Here is a 22,295-nt window from a genome sequence, read left to right as displayed (position 1 = left end):
GTTAGACACATTTCAAGTGCTGGATAGGCATACGTGGCTATGGGTTACCTCATTAGACAGCATAGCCCTGACAGGGTGATACTCTGCTTTTTTTTTTCCTGAGTCTCCGCATTTTAGGTCTCTGTCTATGCTGACATACTTGATTTGGAAATGTTAGAAGAATAGGAAACTAACAGCTTATCTCTGCTGGTGGCTAGGGCTAGGGTTTTCTTACTAATCGATGTCTCTATTTTTCCAAATAGAAGTAAAAAAATGGTTGCCTGTGTAGGTAATAGACCGAGGAAAGTAGCAACTCCAATTTACATGGGAAATAGATGAAACCAGTGCATCACGACGTTGAGCTTGGGCTCATCCATGGCACATTAAGAATCCTCAGGAAAAATAATAGAGATAGTTCTCTACCAACTCTATTATGCAGAGTAATTTAGCTTTTCTAAGTCTCTGCCCCAAGCTGCACACTCAAATTATCCTTCACTGGGGCACGGAGGAAACCGTGTCTGTGACATTACCCAACCTCTAATCAGAGCAACTGGAATTGTATGTGGCAATTACTTTTTGTTTGTTTTGAATCGCATCTGTGGTTATTTGCTTTGCACTTCCTTGTTTCCTTACCAGTGACTTCCTAACATTTCTGTGTAAGCTGTGTTGCTTTCGCTCTGTTTTACAACGATTTATGCAATCATTTTTGTTGTTGGAGTCTTTCATCTTTCTCTTTGTTGATCTATACATACATGCATTCATACATGCCTGCAGGTATGTATCTAGACGTGTGTGTGTGTGTGTGTGTGTGTGTGTGTATGAAAGATTCTCAGACTCATTCACCTAAACATGGCCATTCCAGGTTTCAGGGTAACATTGTTTTACCCTGATTTTTAACATGGTTTCTCTCTATGGAGACTACACTTTCAGTTAGTTTGCAAAATACCTCACTCTTGTAATTAAAGTACAGACCTTCTTTTCAGCACTAAAGCCCCTTTTCTGTTTAAGAGGAAGGCTTCCATAAATGCTCCCGTAGAAGTACTCTGCTCTTGAAAGATGTTAATATTTAACTGACCTTGGCTTATCATTTTCTTTTCTCAGAGCTTCCAAAACAAAAACAAGAGCCACCTAATTTCAGAGTCCTATTTACAAATGTCCCCGTACCGTTGAGGTGCCACAGCGATCATATAAATAGCTCAATGCTTTGAAAACTTTACTGTGCTTCTGAATTACCTAAAGGACTTATTAAAACAGAAATGGCCAGGCTGCACCAGCTTACAGTTTCTGATTCTATAGGTCTTGTGTGGGGCACAATAATTTGCATTTGTAACAAGATCCCAGGCGATACTGATACTGCTTGTTCAAGCATAATACTTTGGGAACCGTTGTTACAGGAATGCTTCATTTCCTGTCCTGCCCTTCTCCCAGAACTGCATAGATGAGAAAAATGTATAACTGTGGTACTGCCCAGGGATTTCTGGGGAACATTATTAATATACCTCAGAACAGTCTATCCCAGAGGATAAAGGCAGGAAACATTGATCCACCGGCTCCTTTATCCCACTGGCCACGGTTGGCTCCATGGACATTAACATACCTGACCCTGCAGACTGCCCATCCCTGAATGCAGAATGGCTGCTGATTATTTCCTACCAGATCTTGGCCTGAGATGAGGTTTTGTGTAATTGCACCGTGTGAAGCTGGCTAGAGTCTGCATGAGACCAGTTGCGGCCACAAAGGCTGAAGTTAAGAAGGATTTTGAAGGAAAAGCAAGTGTCCAATATAACGACATTCGTGCAGACAAGATTCTGTCTGTTTTATGGTTAAATCTGAATTTCATTGCACGAGAAGATTCTAAATATTTTTATGACATGGTCTATTGAGGCTTTTGACCGAGGAGAAACTTACCACAAAGGAAGGAAATAACACAAAGTCTTGCCTGAAAGAAATTGATAAGCTTAATTTGGAGGATTTTTAAAGGGCAAGATAAAGAACACATGGACTTACTTGGAAACTCATTCAAAATTTCAGATATATTTTTTAACCTTGTAGTGTCCTGGTATAGAAATCAATAAATTTCGTTAGAGTGTATATGATAGGAAAATACTTAGTGAAGAAGATACAATTTTCAATATTATCTAAATTAGACAAACAGTCTTTGGAAATCATGGTATATTTCTTGCTGATAAAAGTAAAATTTTGATAATTTTAGCTAGAAATACTTTTCTGGGGAGGGTGGCGCCTAGGTGGCTCAGTCGGTTAAGCGTCCGACTTCGGCTCGTCATGATCTCATGGTTCGTGAGTTCGAGCCCCACGTCGGATTCTGTGCTGACAGCTCAGAGCCTGGAGCCTGCTTTGAATTCCGCATCTCCCTCTCTCTCTGCTCCTCCCCTGCTCACACTCTGTCCCTCTCTGTCTCTCAAAAATAAATAAATGTTAAAAAAAAATCAGGATTATTTTTTTTTAATTTAAAGGTTAAATAGGATAGTAATCCTAGGGGGAATATGTTTATACCTTTTCACTCATTCTTTTACTTTTATGTCTGAGTATATTGGATAAAGGTTATGTTTATAATTGGAGAAAATGCCAAAATAACTTTCCAAGAACTTTTTTTTTTATATAGATTGCTCAAACTTGAATGCTAGGATTAATACAAATTCAGTATGTAGCGTAAGAGTTACTGCAACTCTTATTACAGAGTTCTAGTAAAAAATTAGACCCTGATATTTTGGGGGGGATATTATGTATTTTCTCTAATGCCAAATATTATCACTTGCTTTTTTTTTAAAATTCTAGTTAGTTAACATACAATGCAATATTGGTTTCAGGAGTAGAATTTAGTGGTTCATCACTTACATATAACACCCAGTACTCATCACAAGTGCGCTCCTGATACCCATCACCCACCTAGCACACCCCCCACCCACCTCCCTCTGTCAACCCTCAGTTGATTCTCTATCTTCAAGAGTCTATAAGAGACCATAAGGAGCTTTTTCCTCTCTCTCTTTTTCTTTTCTCCCCACCTCCCATATGTTCATATGTTCTGTTTCTTAAATTTCATATATGAGTAACATCATATGGTATTTGTCTTTCTCCAACTTATTTCACTTCATATTATACCTTCTAGATCAATCCATGTTGTTGCAAATGGCAAGATTTCATTTTTTTGATGGCTGACTCATATTCCAATGTGTGTGTGTGTCTGTGTACCACAACTTCTTTATCCACTCATCAGCTGATGGACATTTGGGTTCTCTCCATAGTTTGGCTATTGTTGATAATGCTGCTAAATACATCGGGTGCATGCACACCTTCAAATCAGCATTTTTGTATCATTGGGTAAAGAGCTAGTAGTGAAATTGCTGGGTCGTAAGTTAATTCTATTTTTAACTTTTTGAGAAACCTCCATACTATTTTCCAGAGTGGCTGCACCAGTTTGCATTCCCACCAACAGTGCTTGAGGGTTTCCCTTTCTCTGCATCCTCGCCAACACCTGTTGTCCCTTGTGATCTTAGTTTTAGACTTTCTGACAGGTGTGAGGTGATATCTCATCATGGTTTTGATTTGTATTTCCCTGATGATGAGTGATGTTGAGCATCTTTTCATTTGTCTATTAGCCATCTGGATGGCATCTTTGCAAAAGTGTCTATTTATGTCTTCTGACCATTTCTTCCATTTGTTCTTTTGGATGTTGAGTTTGATAAGTTCTTTATTGATTTTGCATACTAACTCTTTATCAGATATGTCTTTTGCAAATACCTTCTCCTTATCTGTATGTTGCCTTTTAGTTTTGCTGATCGTTTCCTTAGCTATGCAGAAGCTTTTTATGCTGATGAAGTCCCAATAGTTCATTTTTGCTTTTGTTTCCCTTGCCTCCAGCAAAACATCTAGTAAGAAGTTGCTATGGGCGAGGCCAAAGAGATCTCTGCTTCTGTTGTCCTCTAGAATTTTGATGGCTTCCTGTCTCACATTTAGATCTTTCATCCATTTTGAGTTTGTTTTTGTGTAGGGTGTAAAAAAGTGGTTCGGGTTCATTCTTCTGCATGTTGCTCTCCAGTTTTCCCAACACCATTTGTTGAAGAGACCGTCTTTTTTCCATTGGATATTCCATCTATTGAAGAGTAGTTGACCATACCGCTGTGGGTCCATTTCTTGGTTTTCTTTTGTATTTCATTGATGTATCTGTCTGTTTTTGTGCCAGTACCATACTGTCTTGATGACTACAGCTTTGTAATATCACTCAAAACTGGGAATCACGATGCCTTCAGTTTTGGTTTACTTTTTCAGAATTGCTTTGGCTATTCAAGGTCTTTTGTGGTTCCCAACACCATTTGTTGAAGAGACCGTCTTTTTTCCATTGGATATTCCATCTATTGAAGAGTAGTTGACCATACCGCTGTGGGTCCATTTCTTGGTTTTCTTTTCTATTTCATTGATGTATGTGTCTGTTTTTGTGCCAGTACCATACTGTCTTGATGACTACAGCTTTGTAATATCACTCAAAACTGGGAATCATGATGCCTTCAGTTTTCTTTTACTTTTTCAGAATTGCTTTGGCTATTCAAGGTCTTTTGTGGTTCCGTGCAAGTTTTAGGATTGTTTGTTCTAGCTCTGTGAAAAATGCTGGTGGTATTTTGATAAGGATTGCATTAAATGTGTAGATCGCTTTGGGTAGTATAGACATTTTAACAATATTTTTCTTCCAATCCATAAGCATGGGATGCTTTCTTATTTCTTTGTGTCCTCTTCAATTTCTTTCATAAATGTTCTATAGCTTTCAGAGTACAGATCTTTTACCTCTTTAGTTAGGTTTATTCCTAGGTATCTTGTTGCTTTTGGTACAATTACACATGGGATAGATTCCTGGATTTATTTTTCTGCTGCTCATTATTGGTGTATAGAAATGCCACAGGTTTCTGCACATTGATTTTATATCCTGCAACTTCATTAAATTCCTGTATCAGTTCTAGCAATTTTTCCGGTGGAGCCTTTTGGATTTTTCTATATAGAGTATCATGTCATCTGCAAATAGTGAAAGTGTGACTTCTTCTTTGTCAGTTTGTATACCTTTTATTTCTTTTTGTTGTCTGAGTGCCGAGGCTAGGACTTCCAGTACTATGTTAAACAACAGTGGTGAGACTGAATATCTCTGTCATGTTCCTGACATTAGGGGGAAAGATCTCAGGTTTTCCCCACTGAGGGTGATATTAGCTGTGGGTTTTTCATATATGGCCTACATGAAGTTGAGGTATGTTCCATCTTTCCCTACTTTGTTGAGGGTTTTTATCAGGGAAAGATTCCATATTTTGTCAAACATATTTTCTGAATCTATTCACAAGATTATATGGTTCTTATCATTTCTTTTATTAATGTTGTATAGCACGTTGATTGATCCTATTGCTTGGTTTACTAAGCTAATGTGACTGGTCAATTCTCAGTAGGATGTGAGTTATGAAGAATTTTTCCTGTTTTAACATTTTCTTTCCATTTATTTCATACTGTGAACTGACTCTCCAGAACCCAGAGTCATGCCTACTTCTTAGATGGGGCTCCATACCTCTCAATAGATAAGATACATAACTAGAGTTATCTTACTGTCTTTTTCTTTCCTAAAGATTATATTTTTTAAGTAATTTCTACACCCAACATGGGACTCAAACTAACAACCCCGAGGTTCAAGAGTCACATGCTCTACTGACTGAGCCAGCCAAAGGCCCAAGCTTACTGTCTTGGATGATGTAACCTAACTGGCCCCTAAGGATGCTGAACCTACAACCATATTAGTGTATACCTTCTAGCCAGCTAAGTAATTACATCAACCATATGCTGTTTATTAATGTACAGATACATCCGACAACTATGTTTTATTCGAGCGTAATTAACCTACAGCATTATGTGAGTTTCAGGCGTGCAATGCAAGATCCAACAATTCTGTACATTACTCAGGGCTCATCGCGGTAAGCACCCTTCACCTATTTCATCCTTCTCCCACATACCTCCCTTCGGACAACCACCAGCTTGTTCTCTCTATTCAAGAATCTCTATTTCTCCCATCACCTATTTTTAATATATGCCAGGGCACTTGGCTCTGCCCTGCCCTCTGAGAGGTCACCATCTAGTGCAGGTGACACACCCATTCACAACTAATCTTAGAACAACAGTGTGAAATGGAAGGGTGTGTGCCAGCACAGGAGTTCCGGGAGATTGGTGGAGGTGAGCGTCTGGTGGAGGGCGTCAGGGACAACCACCATGGGGGGGGGGGGGGGGGCTTGTCGCAAGGTGTGTATTATCACAAGGTGTGTATTTGCACTAATATACGATCTGCATGGATCCAAATGTCCTGTTCCGGTATCTGCACAATGCACGATTTAGTGACCTCAGTCCTGGGGTCTAGTAGTGACTCTGGCTAACTTATTGACTTTCAGTGGTCATTTCACCTCTTTGTGCTCAGTTAACCTTCGTCGCTAAGAGGCAGGCCACCTCATGTTTCAAAGCACTGTTGGAGATACTAAGTAGAATAGCAGATGAAAGCAACTTCTAAGTGTATAAATGCATCTTACATTCACAGGACAACGTATTATTCATATTATTTCCAGTTCATAGAAGATGGATGTTTGATGCACACAAGTATCACCCTCGTGTGCAAAAGGATGCAGATACTCATTCATTTGGATGCAGTCTGTCCCGGTGTCCCGGGAGTAAAGCAGGAGAGAATTGACAGAAGACAGACCAGACTTTGGGGGATAAAGGACGTCTTTGTATATTGCTTTCTTTGTGCAGCTGAGTAAATACTCAGTATGCATTTCTCTGTGATGCTGCCTTTCCTTCGACATATATGTGACACGTTTGCGGGAAATAGCCACAACGTAGGACAAGCGATTCCTGGCTTACAATTTCTTTGAGGAAGCTAAACCCTAAATGAGCACTTGAAATGAACTGCTTGCCGACTACACGGGAGGAAGAGAAATGGGAAATCTACATATAATGTTTGCACAAAATTCAAACACATTTTCACTTCCCTAGGCTTGTCGACTCCCCACCCATCACTCCTCACCACCCCCAATTCCGTCTTTCTGTGCATTTATACTAGAGAAAGAAAGAGTCAGCGATCCTGGGAGCTCACCCTCATCTTCCACCTTCTTCGGTCATCTGTGAGCCACCACACATTCAGGCCTTGCTTTTCCTGTGACCGTGCATAAGACAGGAGGGGCGGGAGCAAGTGACATTTGCAAGTAACGTGCATATGGCGCGGGGGCCACCTTCCTGCCTTTCAACTTCCTCACCTTCCACTCTCTGTCCTCATCACACGTACACAGCCCTTGGCTTCTGTTGAGTTTAATAAATGTTCTTAAATGTTCTAGGGAAGAGAGCAGAGTCAGGGGAAAATAGGTGCCATAAAAAATGTGCAAGCCCACAAGTGCCTCGGCTGCCCCAGCTCCTGTGGAAATCAGCGCCGGGCCTCCGTGTAAGCTCTTCCAGCGCCGGGTAAAAATGAAAACAACATGGTCATAAATTAGCTGGAACTGCACTTCCCCAGGGTTCGGTGACAGCCTGATAAATAACCCTGCGCACGTACGATCTGGCTTTCCCTGTGCCAAGGTTTTCTACTGTAATATTTTCAGGCCTTAAGTCATGGTTATCAATACTTGATTAATACAGGGAGGGAAAGTTAAGACAACACAGGGGACATATTTCCTTGGACAAATACAACGTATTAACGGTGCGATATTGTATCTGGGTTAAGTATTTATTGATCATTATACGGATGGTCATTTATAGACATAATTAGTAGCTGAAATGCTCAAACCCTTCTTGTAAAGTAAATACTTTGAAAAATTCTAGAGGCTCACCTCAGGTTTGTTAATCTCTGATTTCTGAGGTATGTGCCTGGACTTCTTTTAAATTTTTTTTTCATTTCCCGATCTTCGTATTTACTAATTTTGGCAAAGTAGGTGCTTAAACCTTGTGGCATTATTTGTGTGCAGAATTTATTCCTCAGTACATTTTCCATTTTATATATAGAGACAATATATATGTATATAGAATATATATGTGTGTATATATGTGTATATATATATAAATTATGTATATAGTACGATTGTGTTTTATAAATATTTATATCACATTCACTTAACCTCAATCCATCAAATAAATCCAGTTATATTTGGATAACGTTCACAGGGAAGGAATAACTTTGCCTGTAACTTTTCCAGCTAAACTTCTACTGTCAGAAATAAATCTGTATTTACTCTGTATCACAGTCAGCTTCTTTGGGCGGGGAGATGGGGAGGATGAAAAGAGGTAAGTCGTAAACATCCCTTTGTCATTAATTATTGCCCTGGAGAAAGTGACTGTTCAAGTAAATAACGATAAAACCGATTTTTACTGAATAGCAAAGCTGGATGAAGAAAAAAAGAAAGTTGTGTTTTTATTTTGTATAATTAACTTAACTCCAGATACTGAACATAATGTAGTCATTATACACACATTTATTCCTTGTAGCACTACCCATGTACTAGGCCTTAAAAAATATAATGAGTTCAGACTCTCATGATTCTATTTGGGCTAAGTGTGTTTGCATTATGTGTGCGCACGGCTGTGCTGTGTTTTCTGTGCATGTGTTTAAAGAGCGTAATGAAAACAGCTATTATGTATTCAATACCTAATACATACCAGGTACTCTTCTAAAGGTTTTATATTTTTTATCTAATTTTCAGAAATGACCATGTGGGTAGATACTCTTGTATCCTCTTTTTAAAAAAATGAGGAAACAGGAACAAGTAATACGCTAGCTGAAACCATTACGTAAGGAAGTGGCAGGACCGGAATTCAAAACCCCTAAGGGTGTCTCAGGAGCTCCAGCCCCTGACCAGTGTATCCCCGTTTCACAAAGAAGGGCTTTGGCATCAGTGGCAGAGCAAACAGCATAATTATCTCAAATGGCTTTTCCCTTCAAATATATTTTCCTCATTTCTCAAAGCTGAGTATAACTGGATCTCATGGAGTCTTTGTAAATCTTCCTCAAGGAGAAATTCTTCTGATTAAATTCATCACCTTCCCATCACTTCTTCACTCTTCTCATTCCACTTTACGTAAACAAAAAGTCAAATGACAATTGGACGGGTCCAAATGATCATGAACACTGCTGCAGTGAATCAAGTTTTATTAACATGGAAACACACTGCTGTTGAATCCAGAAAGTTTATTTGGTACAAGAAATGACCAGGCAAGAGGAGTTTCTTCTGTCCAGCCCAAAGCAAGATGTATGTTTATTTATCTTGAAAAAAAAAAAAAAAAAAGAGCTTCACCAGACGGGAATCATGCTTTCTTCGTCTTTGTAACTGTAGGACCCAGTTCTGAGTATGAAACATGACAGGCACTCATGAAATATTTGTTACATTACATGTGCTTAATTGACTCTGACATATTCATCAAAATATTTTATTTCCATAATTTGGATAACAGGAGATTGCACATAAAATAATCAAAGTCTTAGATGTTGGGTTGTAAATGACAACAACAAAAAATCGTTGTTACATCTGAAATAGGAATTTTGGGGGGCAGCTGGGTGGCTCACTCGGTTGAGCATACGACTTGGGCTAAGGTCATGATCTTGCGGTTCATGAGTTCAAATCCCGCATCGGACTCACTGCTGTCAGTTCAGAGACCACTTCAGATCTTCTGTGCCCCTTTCTCTCTGCCCCTCCTCTGCTCCTGCTCTCTCTCTCTCAAAGATAAACATTAAAAAAATAAATGAAATGGGAAATTTATTGAAAAGGATGCATGGAAATCAAGGTAAAAAATACGATACTGGGTTTTACCGGACACCGGAAACAAACCAGAGGGGCCCGGGAAGCCAGCTGATTCTCTCTCTTTGGTCCCATGCTCTGACACTGCACCTCTTTGCTCCTCTGTTTGTTGGCAATTTACATGTTCTTGCTACTCTATACACGTGATAGAAAACATTGACTCCAGCCTGATCCCTCTGTGAGCTCCCGGTATTGGTCCCAGCAGCTAAGTGAGTCAGCGTTCCATGTTCCAAGTCTGACTTCCCAGGAGCAAGAATTCAGTCGATCTAGCTCAGTTCAGGCATCAACCTGGGGGCTCCGTGGTTCGCTCCCGCTCAGCAGACACCATGAAAGACAAGTTGCGAAAAGTGAGGGCAGGCAGGAGTGTATACGTGTGCGCACATCGTAACTGGTCGAGGAAAAGTGCTCGTGTTTGAGCACCTGGCAGGCACCTGGAGACAACAGAGCTCTCTGGGGTCTTTACTAAACCATAAACATGCTGTCATTTTGCAAGGAAAGAAAAATCCTCTCTTCCCATGTAAGTTCCATGTTTGGACATTTGTAAAGCGGTAGCTACACAATATCCAACTCTCCAAGAAATTTAGGGGGAAAAAAATCAATGAAATATTCATTTGGGTAAAAAATATTCCAGATTCAGTGCTGGAAGAGGGTGTTCTTTCAATTTGCATCAGTGAATCTATATGAAACAGAATAAATATAAAACATCAAAACACTCTGGTCATTCAAGCTCCACGTCGGTTGTCTTTAATACATATCAACCACATGAAGGAAAAGTTACACAAATGTTAGCTCAAAATGCAACCTTATTTATCTGCACTTTAATTTTAATACAACCAGAGGTATGAGGACATAAGTAGCTAAATATTGTATTCATCATTCTATTTTCTTTGAAACAAATACCTTTTTGTGATCATGTCCATCCTCATTGTTTTTGTGTTAAATTAGATGTTAGTTAAATTGTGTTAGTTCTGTCTTTTCACATCACTACTTGGCAAATTAAAAGGTTGAAGTATGCAAGTAGGTACTGACAATATTATTTTTGATTAATTTACTTGTTAATGAAAAAAAATACGACTTTGTATTTAAAACACAGGTACAATGAGGACCTTAACACAATAAAATCAGAACATAGAAAAGGGGTCGTTGCAGAGAAAAGTCAGAAGGGAAAGAAGAATTTGCAATTGTGACAACGGAGTATATTTTGCAGCTCTGAGTTTTGTAAAAGTCGAGTCAGGAGAAATGAATTGCTCCCTGGTTCTCATCGCCACATGGCGTGGGAGGCAGGATAACAAGATGCCAGTGCCCCAGCTCTTGGAGCTTGTGTCCCTGTTACCTTACATGACAACAGGGACAGCAGTTACGATTGTCAGGGTGGGGCCAATTAATCACAAGTCCTCAGAAGTTGGGGAAACTTCCTCAGCTACAGAAAACCAGAACAGGAGCAGGGTAAGAATTCAGCCCCAGTAGCTGCTTGTGTCCTGCAGGGAGCTACATGCAAAGACTGGAAAAGGCAATCAAGTAGATTCTTGCCTAGATGCTTCGGAGAGAATAGAGGCCGACCTTGGCTTTAAGACTTCTGACTCCAGAATGATAAGGTAATAGATTTCTGTTGTTTTAAGCCACTGAGTTGGTGGTAATTAACTAAGGCAATAATAGGAAACTAATGCAGATACAAAGGTGTAGCCTGTTGATGGAAAATTTTTTAAAAAAAGGTTTTTTTGGTTTCGCTGGTCTTGACCTCCAAAAAAAAGAAAAAAAAAAAAAAAAGAAAAAATATATACCTAGAAGCTTTATAACAGAACAACGACTCTAACTGAAATATTGGAGGGAAATTTCAGAGGTATTCTTAACATGGCTTCCTTATTAATTTTAATTACTAATTTTAATGTTTTTATTTTTATTTTTTAACTTTTAACAATAGTTTTTTTTAAGAGGGAAAACAGTAAGAAGAGGGAGCGCTGCAGTTCATATGAAATGTGGTGAATCTTTACGAATAGTTAACATACACCTAACACTTGAAAAAAAAAACTGTATAGTAAAATGCCATTATTTTGTTACAACTCAAAATAACTGAAAAATAATATAAGCACTGTACTGTCCATTAAGATCATGACTTTGGCCTGGACAGTGACTTTCTTTCTTCTCTTCTCTGCTCTTCTCTTTCCTTTTCTTTCTTTCTTTCTTCTGTTTCTTTTTCTTTTTCTTTTTCTTTTTCTCTTTCTCTTTCTCTTTTTTTCTTTTTCTTTTTCTTTTTCTTTTTGGCAGAGAGACAGTGGGCAAGGAGCAGAGAGAGAGAGAGAGAGAATCCCAAGCAGGCTCCACGCTGTCAGCACAGAGCCCGACTCGGGATGCCAACCCGCGAACCTTGAGATCATGACCTGAGCCGAAACCAAGAGTCTGACGCTTAACCAACTAAGCCACCCAGGCGCCCCCGGACTGTGACTTTCTTGATTTGAATTCCCTGGAACATCAATTATGAAGAACACATTTACAAAATGCCTTCAAGAAAGTCATATTCTGATCCATACCAGTCAGTGTGCCGTTAAGCATATGTGACATTAAGATACATTACAGACTTTAAATATCTTCATCCAAGGAACTGAAATGACAGAACCACGACTTTCCTATATTTTAAACTTTCCAGCTTACACAGCAGTGAGGGGCTGTAAAAGTGATGGCACAGGCTGAGAGCAGGCATTGGAAGCCATGGAAAAAATACAGCTGTTCTGCGACCTTTAAACATTGTGTCAAGGAGCACCTGGGTGGTTCAGTCGGTTGAGCCTCCAACTCATGATGTCTGCTCAGGTCGTGGTCTCGAGGTTCATGAGTTCGAGCCCCACATCGGGCTCTCACTGACAGCAGGGAGCCTGCTTGGGATTCTGTGTCTCCCTCTCCCTCTGCCCTACTCTGCTTACTTTCTCTCTCTCTTTCTCTAAAATAAATAAACATTTAAAGAAACTGTTTCAATACGTTAAAAACTCTGAGAATGTCGGATTATAAACGTATAAAGGAATCAAAATTAGTAAAACGAATTTATTTAGTACATCGTAATCTCAAACGTGAGCAGCAACATTGCAGGCATGTGGTATGTTCTTTGCATACAACGCTTCTCAAATAGTCCCTGGAGCAGTGCTTGTTTCCCTATCCAGCACACAGGACAGTAAGGAGTATCTTTTGCGAACCTAGGAGAGTTAGCTTACTGTAAGTTTCCCACAGCTTTCAACATTTTATCTTCTGCTTTACAATGACTTGAATCAGCTCTGAGAGTTCCTTTGATGTGAAGTCTTATGTTAATGTCATTTGCTCCGGGACATCTTTATCCTCCTTGTCACAACCACATTCCCCGGTCCTGTCTGCAGGCAGGTTCCCTGTTTCCATACCTAGGGTGGAGGGCAGCTGGATCAACATTCCTACAAGGAGCTGTTTCTCCTACAACTCCATCAATGAGCCACCCCACCCGCACCCCCGGTGTTACCACCTGCACCCTCAGTGTTACTATGTTTTGTTTCTTTGCCGGGCGTCCCTATTTGGTGGCATGTCTCCAGCTTTAAGTATCTGTTTTTGTGCAATGTCACCCGGGTTTAGCACTGAGCGATAACAAGGGCTCGCAGCTACACGCTTTGCTCTTTGTGTGTGTGTGCACGGAACCACCGCTGCGTGGGGACCAATCACCGGCAGAGTTTGAAACAAGGGACATGATTGGTCAAAAGCAAGGATGCTCAAGTGTCGGGAGGCGATTGCTGGGCTGAAGAGTGGGCAGCTAAGCGTGTACTTGATGCGATCACCCACAGCTAATACAGGTGGGACTTGAAACTTGCATGGACCGTTTGGGCACCGATGTGGTTTAACTAAACCGGGATAACTGAAGTCTGTGCCCATCACCAGCAGGCAAAGCAAGGATTGTCTGTCCTGGGATCTGAGGACCCAAGGAGGTTGAATAATGAAAACTACCAGTTTTGAAAAGATGCGAGGGAGAAGAGGGGTGATGATTCAAAGTTATAATAACGTTTTTTTAAAGAACACACACACATTAAACGAAGTAAAAATGTTACTGAACACATATAGATAATCCCATGCAATATGGGATTGAGAGATACTAGCAAGTGGGAGATGATATAAAAGAAATGTCTTTCTCCTCCTGAATATAAGTGACAAAAGAACCCCTAAAGAAATCAATATGGATGGCTACAGAGAAAGGGTTGGGGGAAACCCAGCCAGAAGCTGCATGTGGAACATAAAGATAGTTTCATAAAGGCAAAATGTGCTAGAATTTTCCCCATGAAGCCCTTGAATTATGATGCCTATGAGTGCTATGGGTGTATATTTGGAAAACCAACTATGCTTTCTGCTTTCGTTGCCTTTTTTGCACCAATAATTTCTTAAACAATATTCTATTTCTATAGCAGGGCTCTGTCCCCGTGATGCAGCCAAGCTTTACTTTGACAAATCAAGTATTAAATAATTCATTGGTGCTCCGAGGGGAAAGATATCCAGAGCATATCCCTGCAGAAAGTTCCCCTTCCCCGTAAACAGAACAACGTAGCACAGATATGCAGAAGCACGTCCCCTCCATGCGTAGGCGCCTTCGAAACGAGTCAGGATGGAGTGTCTGCATTAGGAAGGAGCTGGGCCCCCTGGTCAGCGGTCCCTTCGTCTTATTAAATCATCTTTACTTCTGCTGTTTTTTAACGGAGGTTAACGGCATTATTATTGGCTTAATTAGCTGGGCATAAAATATATTCTTTCACTAAAGAAAAATAGTTTTTCAGTAAGAACTGATAGTAATTTATAGGGTTTGTTTTATGTATTAACAGTCCCTTTATTTCAGATGGTTTTCTTACATTTTCTTACAAGAGACAGGAAACTATAGGAGTAGGGAGAGAACGCATGTGCTCGAACAAAAAAATTATGTCGACACAGAACGGTGCAGTGGCTATTGGCAAGGATTAAAATACATTAGATGTGGGGAGACATAGTAAGGATATGGATATCATGCCAATCACTAACGAGGACACGAACAAGGTAAAGTCATTTTCAAAAATGTTACCTTTCCTCAAAATCCAAAGAACGGAGCCAATGAAATCTGATTTTGTTTACAAAGAAACATCAATGTTTCTGCTAGACAAATGCATAGATCTTTCTCTCCCATTTACCAGGTACACAACAAGAGGAAGGAATAATGTATACTATCATAAGATATTTATGTTGCCTATCTCTAGGGGTCTTGAAGTGCCTGACAAAATTCATACCATTAATTCTCCCTCTGTCCCTGGGAGATAGGAAGCAAGCAGACATTATTAGACAATAATATAACTAATGTGCATATGTGGAAGCAGGAAGGCTGGTGAGGCTTCAGCTGGATCAGCTGCTTTTCTGCCTTTGGGGACGGAGAATGGCTGCAGGGAAACTTACTCTTTCCCGATTCCGCCAGTCCCTTCCCCAGCGCTGGGACTTCTTTGCCTCCAGTTCTTCGAGAACTGAATTTATCTGAGTAACTCCCTAAACTGAATACACAGATGAATCTTCAAGTAAGTGAACGCTCTGTCTCTCTTCGACTCACTTTCTCCCACCTCCTAATAGCAGATCGTCCTGTGGTTCTGAGCCGCTTTGTCCATAGCCGGTTACTGAGCCATAACTGCCCCTACGCTGCACACCTCAGGCTCTACCTCCACGGGCTCAGAAGGAAATCAGAGCCCTCTTAATTTTCTATCTGCTATTTCTGCAAATCTGCACAAGCTGCCCCTCTCATGTAGATCCCTTGCGAATTCAAGTCCTCTCAAAATCCTACTGGAGACCTTCTTCTAAGATTCTATACCTTGACATTGCTCCTTCTCTAATGGGCCATGGAGGGCTGGCTGGAACAAAGGTGTTATATTCAGAATCATGTCTGCCCCGACTTCAGCCTTCGCAGGATGGTGGCATTATCTTAACAACCAAATCTCTGTGATAATAATGATCGAAAGATCGTGTTACCTTTACCATGGATTTTTGCAACGTACTAAACACTTTACATCCATGGCCACGTAAGGTCCTTATGAGGCTGGTGTTTTGATTCGATGCATTTTCAGCTGAAAGCGGCTTTAAACTCCAATTTTACACTGTCCGATATTACAGGTATGGACTAGAACTCAAACCCATGTTTCTTCCACTATGAGTTATACGTTCCACACCGCTAAATTTTAATGCTGCTGAAAACTGTGTTTGCCGGCCAATGCTAAGAGCTATACGTTTTTCTTATTATTAATAAATAATTTCAAGAGGGCAAGAGGGAGATTCAAAATTGAGGTGTTAGGATTAGTTAGGTAATATGCCAAACTCCTTATAGTTTTTCTTTTTTCATCTTCACACACACAATATATTTTACCCTGTTGCAGAATGGACTTAGGTTTCACAGCTTATGTAGCTGCGGGCATATGTTGTGGATAGTGCTATCGTATTTCCAACAAATATATTTGCTCCCGGCCCCACCTGCAACTTGAAACCTTGCATTATTAGAAACAGGTTTCACTCCATCGTGATGTGTGTGAGGTGACAGAAGGGAACATAATGAATAAGTGGAAGTAGGAACATGGCCTCAGCTTCCCGACATTTTCAAGAAGACGTAATATGTCTCTACTGCTTCCCTATCAAGAAAAGAACACCAGATCTGTGTGTTAGCACTGTTTCAGCAATATATAACGCAGTGGCTACGGTTTTGCTCTTTTCTTTCAGTCCTGAAGTTGAGGTTTTAGGTAAAATATGAGAATAATAGTATCATTATGTCAGAAGAAATCATGTATTTGGGATCAAGGTTTCTCTCACTACTTAAGTAGTGTATACAACAGAAGCTTGGCGAATGTTGACTGTGCCCTGTAATTTATTTAAATGCGTTCACTCTTGTAGGGGATTATTTACAGAATTATTGTTTTGCAACATGCAGGTAATGTTGGGGTATTAAATAATTCTCCTTTTAGAACTTCACACCAGTTTAATTTCATATAACAATAATTGAAATGATCACAGACCTGGGTCTCAGCTTTCAGAGGTATGTTACAGAAAAAAAAAAAAATCAAACAAAAAGGACCAAATCAAAAGGATGAGTAAAATGGGTTGCAGAGTGTTTGTTAAAATATCCACAGCCATGTTTCAAGTACTGTGAGTCTAGCCTAAAGCAGATGATGTGTACTAATATCCCTTTTTCTCTTACATTTATGTTTTTTTCTGAATGTTATTGCAAAGATGAATCTGTGCATTACTGGTTCTTTATGGCTGTATTCACCTCAAGTATTTGGTTCATTCATAATTTCTAAGTGCTCATTTTGTGTAGAGGAAAAGCATGTTATCTCATGCCTGAGGATATCATTTTATATATTAAAATCCATAAATTTCATGGCATTTCATTCTACAAGATTTTTATACTGCAGGATTTTCTTCGTTGTTTAAAGCTGAATAATATTCCATTGTATGTATATGCCGCAGTGTTTTTTTAATCCATTCATCCATTGATAGACATTGTTTCCACATGTTGGCTGTTGTGAATAGTGCTGGAATGAACATGCAAATGCTAATATTTCTTTGAAATCCCTAACTCAAAAAAGAGGGAAATCCTGCAATATGCAACAACGTGGGTGAACCTAGAGGACATTATGCTAAATGAAATAAGCCAGTAGCTGAAGGACAAATACTGCATGATTCCATTTGTATGAAGTATCTAAATTTTTTTTTTAACGTTTATTTATTTTTGAGACAGAGAGAGAGACAGAGCATGAATGGGGGAGGGTCAGAGAGAGGGAGACACAGAATCGGAAACAGGCTCCAGGCTCTGAGCTGTCAGCACAGAGCCCGACGCGGGGCTCGAACTCACGAACCGCGAGATCATGACCTGAGCCGAAGTTGGCCGCTTAACCGACTGAGCCACCCAGGCACCCCTGTATGAAGTATCTAAAATAAACTCATTGGAACAAAGAATAGAACTGTGGTTGCCAGGAATTAGGAGGAGGGAGAAGCAGGGCGTTGCTAACCAATGGGTATGAACTTCAGTTATGCATATAAATAACCTGTAGAGATCTTCTATACAACACTGTGCTTATATATAATAATACTTTGTAAGTATCAGATACTTACAAGTCTGTTAACAGGATATGTCTCAACTGCTCTCAACACAGTGAAATAAAATAAGAAAAATATTTTTCTAACATAATAAAGAAGAGCAGATCAAGGACTAAACTCATCTAATTATCAATCAATGCTAATTACTAATGAGTGAATGAAAATAAATAATAAAGCATGATTGATAACCATTTTAAATTTATTCAAGTAATACTTACTGATCACTTATTATGTGTTAAGATCTTTGTGGGACATTGGAAATATAAAGATGAAAAATTACAGTCATTGGTCCAAGAAATTTAAGTTGATGCTCAAATCGCAGTAGATACTCAAAGGACTAAGTCATCAATTATGCTTGGGACGGAGGCAGGGAAACATAACAGTTGTTGACAACTGAATCTTAAAACGTGAATAATAGCATATGAGATGAAAGAGGGACTAGCAAGTGAAGAGATTTCTAAACTAACTGAAAATACTTTAGAGAAAAACGATTCGTTTTTATATTTTGAGAGAGAGAGACAGAGTGCAAGAGGGGGAGGGGCAGAGAGAGACACACACACAGAATCCGAAGCAGGTTCCAGGCTCGGAGCCATTGGCACAAGGCCCGATGTGGGGCTCAAACTCACAAACCATGAGCTCCTGACTCAAGCTGAAGTCGGCCGACGCTCAACCGACCGAGCCACCCAGGTGCCTCTAACTAAAAATACTTTTAAAGTCATGAAGTCATGACATGATTCAAGGTCTTTAAAGGTTTTAATGTGATCGGGAGAAATGTAACCAGGACAGCAGGGAGTGAGGTAGGGCGAGGGAAGCCTAGACTCCTAGGCGATGGGGCTGATGGGAACATACTAGGTCTTAGCTCTGGAAGGCAGGCTAAAGAGTTTAGTATTTATTCCAGGGTGATAAAAAGGCACCAAAGGATTAAAACGGGCATATATGATCTTACGGTTTTCGCCTCGGTAATTCAATGATAGCAGCAACACGGCAGGAGGTTGGATAGGGAGGAAAACAAGACCAGATTTAGGGTGACCCTCTCATGGTACCTTTTCAGCAGTCTAGACCAGAAGTGATAAAGACTTACATGCACGCGGCAGGACTACAAATGGATAGAAAGAGAGAAAACTAAGAGTCATGTAGTAGGATAGTGTGAGAGGAATTAATAACCAAATCTTTGTAGATTATGAAGAAGGGAGAAAAATTAATAATGGCTGAATTAACTGGTTTAGGTTGCTGTGTTGATGTAGCGCTCATTTAAAAAGGACACGAAATTTTAGAGTATAAACTGATTCCAGGGAAAATAATGAATTCCATTTTGGAAAAATTCATAACGGGAGACTCATAATTTAGAAATCAAGCAACTCATCAGAGTCATTAGCATTCACGTGGTAACCAAATCACTGGAATAGATAAGATTGTCAAGGGATCATATGAGAAAGGCAGTAGAGGGGCACCTGGGTGGCTCAGTCAGTTCAGCGTCTGACTTTGGCTGAGGTCATGATTTTGCAGTTTGTGACTTTGAGCCCCACGTGGAACTCTGTGCTGACAGCTCGGAGCCTGAAACCTGCTTCGGATTCTGTGTCTCCCTCTCTATCTGCCCCTCCCCCACTCATGCACGTGCGCTCTCTGTCTCTCTCTGTCTCTCTCAAAAACAAAAACAAACATTAAAAAATTAATTAAAAAAGGCAGTAGAAAACCCAGGATAAACACCAGGAAGCACCATCATTTTAAGAGAAGTAAAGGGTAAGAAAAATGGTCAGAAAGAACTAGAAAGAGGACAATCACTGAAGAAAAAGATGTTCTGAAATATAGGAAAAGGTCGAGAGAATCAAACACTTACGACAAAATACCGTTAAGAATTGACATGTGTCCACTGGTTTTAGCCATGATTGATTTGGCAGCACCAGTGAGGATAGAAACTGGAGGAAATTATGGGAGAAGTATATGTGATCTAAACACATGGAGAGAGCAGAAATAAAAGCAGTAGACTCTTGTCAGTGAGGGAGGAGAGGGGTCAGATACCAAGGGGAGAAACAGAATTCAGACAGTAAGAGTGACTTCATCAAGTTCAGCATTTGAGAAGAAAAAAAAAAAAAAAAAAACAAAGAAAACAAAACACTGGAAGAAAGGTAATGGATGAAATTGCGTGGGCGATGGAATACTTACTGGAAAAGATCCAAGAGAAGCTGAAGACAGTGGAATAAAGACTGTGGTTAGAAGCATCAGCCTTCAAGGGGGTCAGGAGGTGATGAAGTTCCAGAGGTCTTGATGTGTGGAGGCAGGGAGGTGAGAACGCTCCCGCCTGAGTTCCTCCCTGTTGTCTGTGCAGGTGCTTTCCAGGGTATTGGCTGGAGGGAGGTGAGGGAAGGGGGAGGCTTGGTCAGAAAGCTTGACATTTAGAATAGCCCCTGAGAGAAAAGGTAGGGAAAATTCACCAAGGAAGCACTGGCTGAGATCTGATTTGGAAAAAGCATAGTGATATTTGCTCATTCATTTACATGTTGATGTACTTGACTAATATTTATCAAGCATCTCCTGCGTCCAAGGACTAGCAATGAATAAAAACAGAAATCTTCACTCACTTGGAGTTGGGGGAGTAAGTAAGAAACTTATTTGTGTACAACTAGACCATCTAGTATGGCACTCTGTCCCTGTTCTCTGACTTTTTCCCGACGGGGATTACCGTTCTTATCTTCGTAAGTTAATGTTAGCTTTAAATGAGCTGATTTATTTTTTATTATTTAAAAAAAAAATTTTTTTAATGTTTAGTATCGAGAGACAGAGAGAGACAGAGCATGAGCATGGGAGGGGCAGAGAGAGGAGGAGACACAGAATCCGAAGCAGGCTCCAGACTCTGAGCTGTCAGCACAGAGCCTGATGCGGGGCTCAAACTCACAAACTTCGACCTGAGTCGAAGTAAGACGCTTAACTGACTGAGCCACCCAGGCGCCCCCAATGAGCTAATTTATTTACTTTTAAAGTTTGTTTATTTAATTTGAGAGAGAGAGAAAAAGTATGAGTGAGGGAAGGGCAGAAAGAGAGAGAGAGAGAATCCCAAGCAAGGTCCACACGGTCAGCTCAGAGCCCTATGTGGGGCTCGAATTCAGGAACCGTGAGATCATGACCTAAGCCGAAGTCAAATGCTTAACTGAATCACCCAAGTACCCCAACCTAACTTATTCTGGAAGCACTTTTTAAACCATAAAAGTATCCCCGGGTGATAACCCATGACCGAGATCTTGAACACAAGTGGCATAGTTGATGAGTGGGATATATGGACTTAAGACAAATAATAGAAAAGAAAAAAATGCACATTCACTGCAGGATAAAAAATTATTAAACATAAATTATGAATGAGGATTAATATCAAGCGAGTGCTTCTTTGTGCCTGCTAAGTTTTATATGTGCCTAAAAACGATAGCACCACAGCTCAGCTATCGAGGAAAGGGAAGAGCAGAGTCCAGTCAGGGATGCAGACGCCTGGCCAGGGAACGCTCTGCCAGTGCATAAATGTGAGGGTAGGGACCCAGAGACAGAGCTATGAGGCCACTGAAAAGTGAGTGGATCTCCCTGGTGTCACCAGTGAAGACCTCACAGCTAACCGTGCTGAGGCTTACTCTTGAATAACGTGAAAAGAAACGAGTGAATCGGCAGCAGGACTTACAATCACACGCTCTATTTCCACGATTGTATTATGCAAAGACAGGACATTAAAAGTCCTGTGTAATAAATTCGACATTCCTTGCCATAGGTTTCGACTCTTCCACCCCCCAAAAATGCAGTTCCGTGGCCAATATATATTTCATCCTCACGGCTGAGGCCCCACTGGTCTCCCACCACCGTTCATGGAAAGGGAGGAGACCAGATAAAATAGTGTGAACAACCACCCTTCAAACACAGAGACAGTTTTGTATTGAATCGCCTCGGCAGACTATCCGGGTCTCCGTGTTCTTCAAAGTATTTCATTTAAATTACCATTAAAGTAAAATTAAGTTGGTATTAACCTTGTCTGTTCAAATGATGCCCCTGAAAGGTAAGCACAGCCTTCTGACATGCATGGAAATGAAATGATGAATTGATACATGTACCACTTGGGATGGATGGAGTCCTTCTAATGAGTGATCACCTGTGGTGTAACTGTATTGATTGTGTTTGTACATGTCAAATGAGGCTGGCAAGGATGAACTTGAAGAAATCAATCTTGGAACTTGCTAGGATAGCAGCCTCCTACTTTCGCAGGTACTAAATCATGAACTTGCAAAAAAAAAAAACAAAACAAAAACCCATACACAAAAAACCTGCAAAGTTTGTAAAGTACCAATCTCTTCTTGACACTATTTGGTTTGGCGAAGGATTTCTTGTCAACTTAAAAGACAAACATGTGCTCAGAGAATGATTTGTGGAGGACGAATCATTGCAAGA

The sequence above is a fragment of the Panthera leo genome, chromosome B2, assembly GCF_018350215.1.
Source record: "Panthera leo isolate Ple1 chromosome B2, P.leo_Ple1_pat1.1, whole genome shotgun sequence".
In the NCBI taxonomy this organism is placed as follows: domain Eukaryota; kingdom Metazoa; phylum Chordata; class Mammalia; order Carnivora; family Felidae; genus Panthera; species Panthera leo.
The sequence above is the reverse complement of the archived record's forward strand: the minus strand, read 5'-3'. Positions refer to the sequence as shown.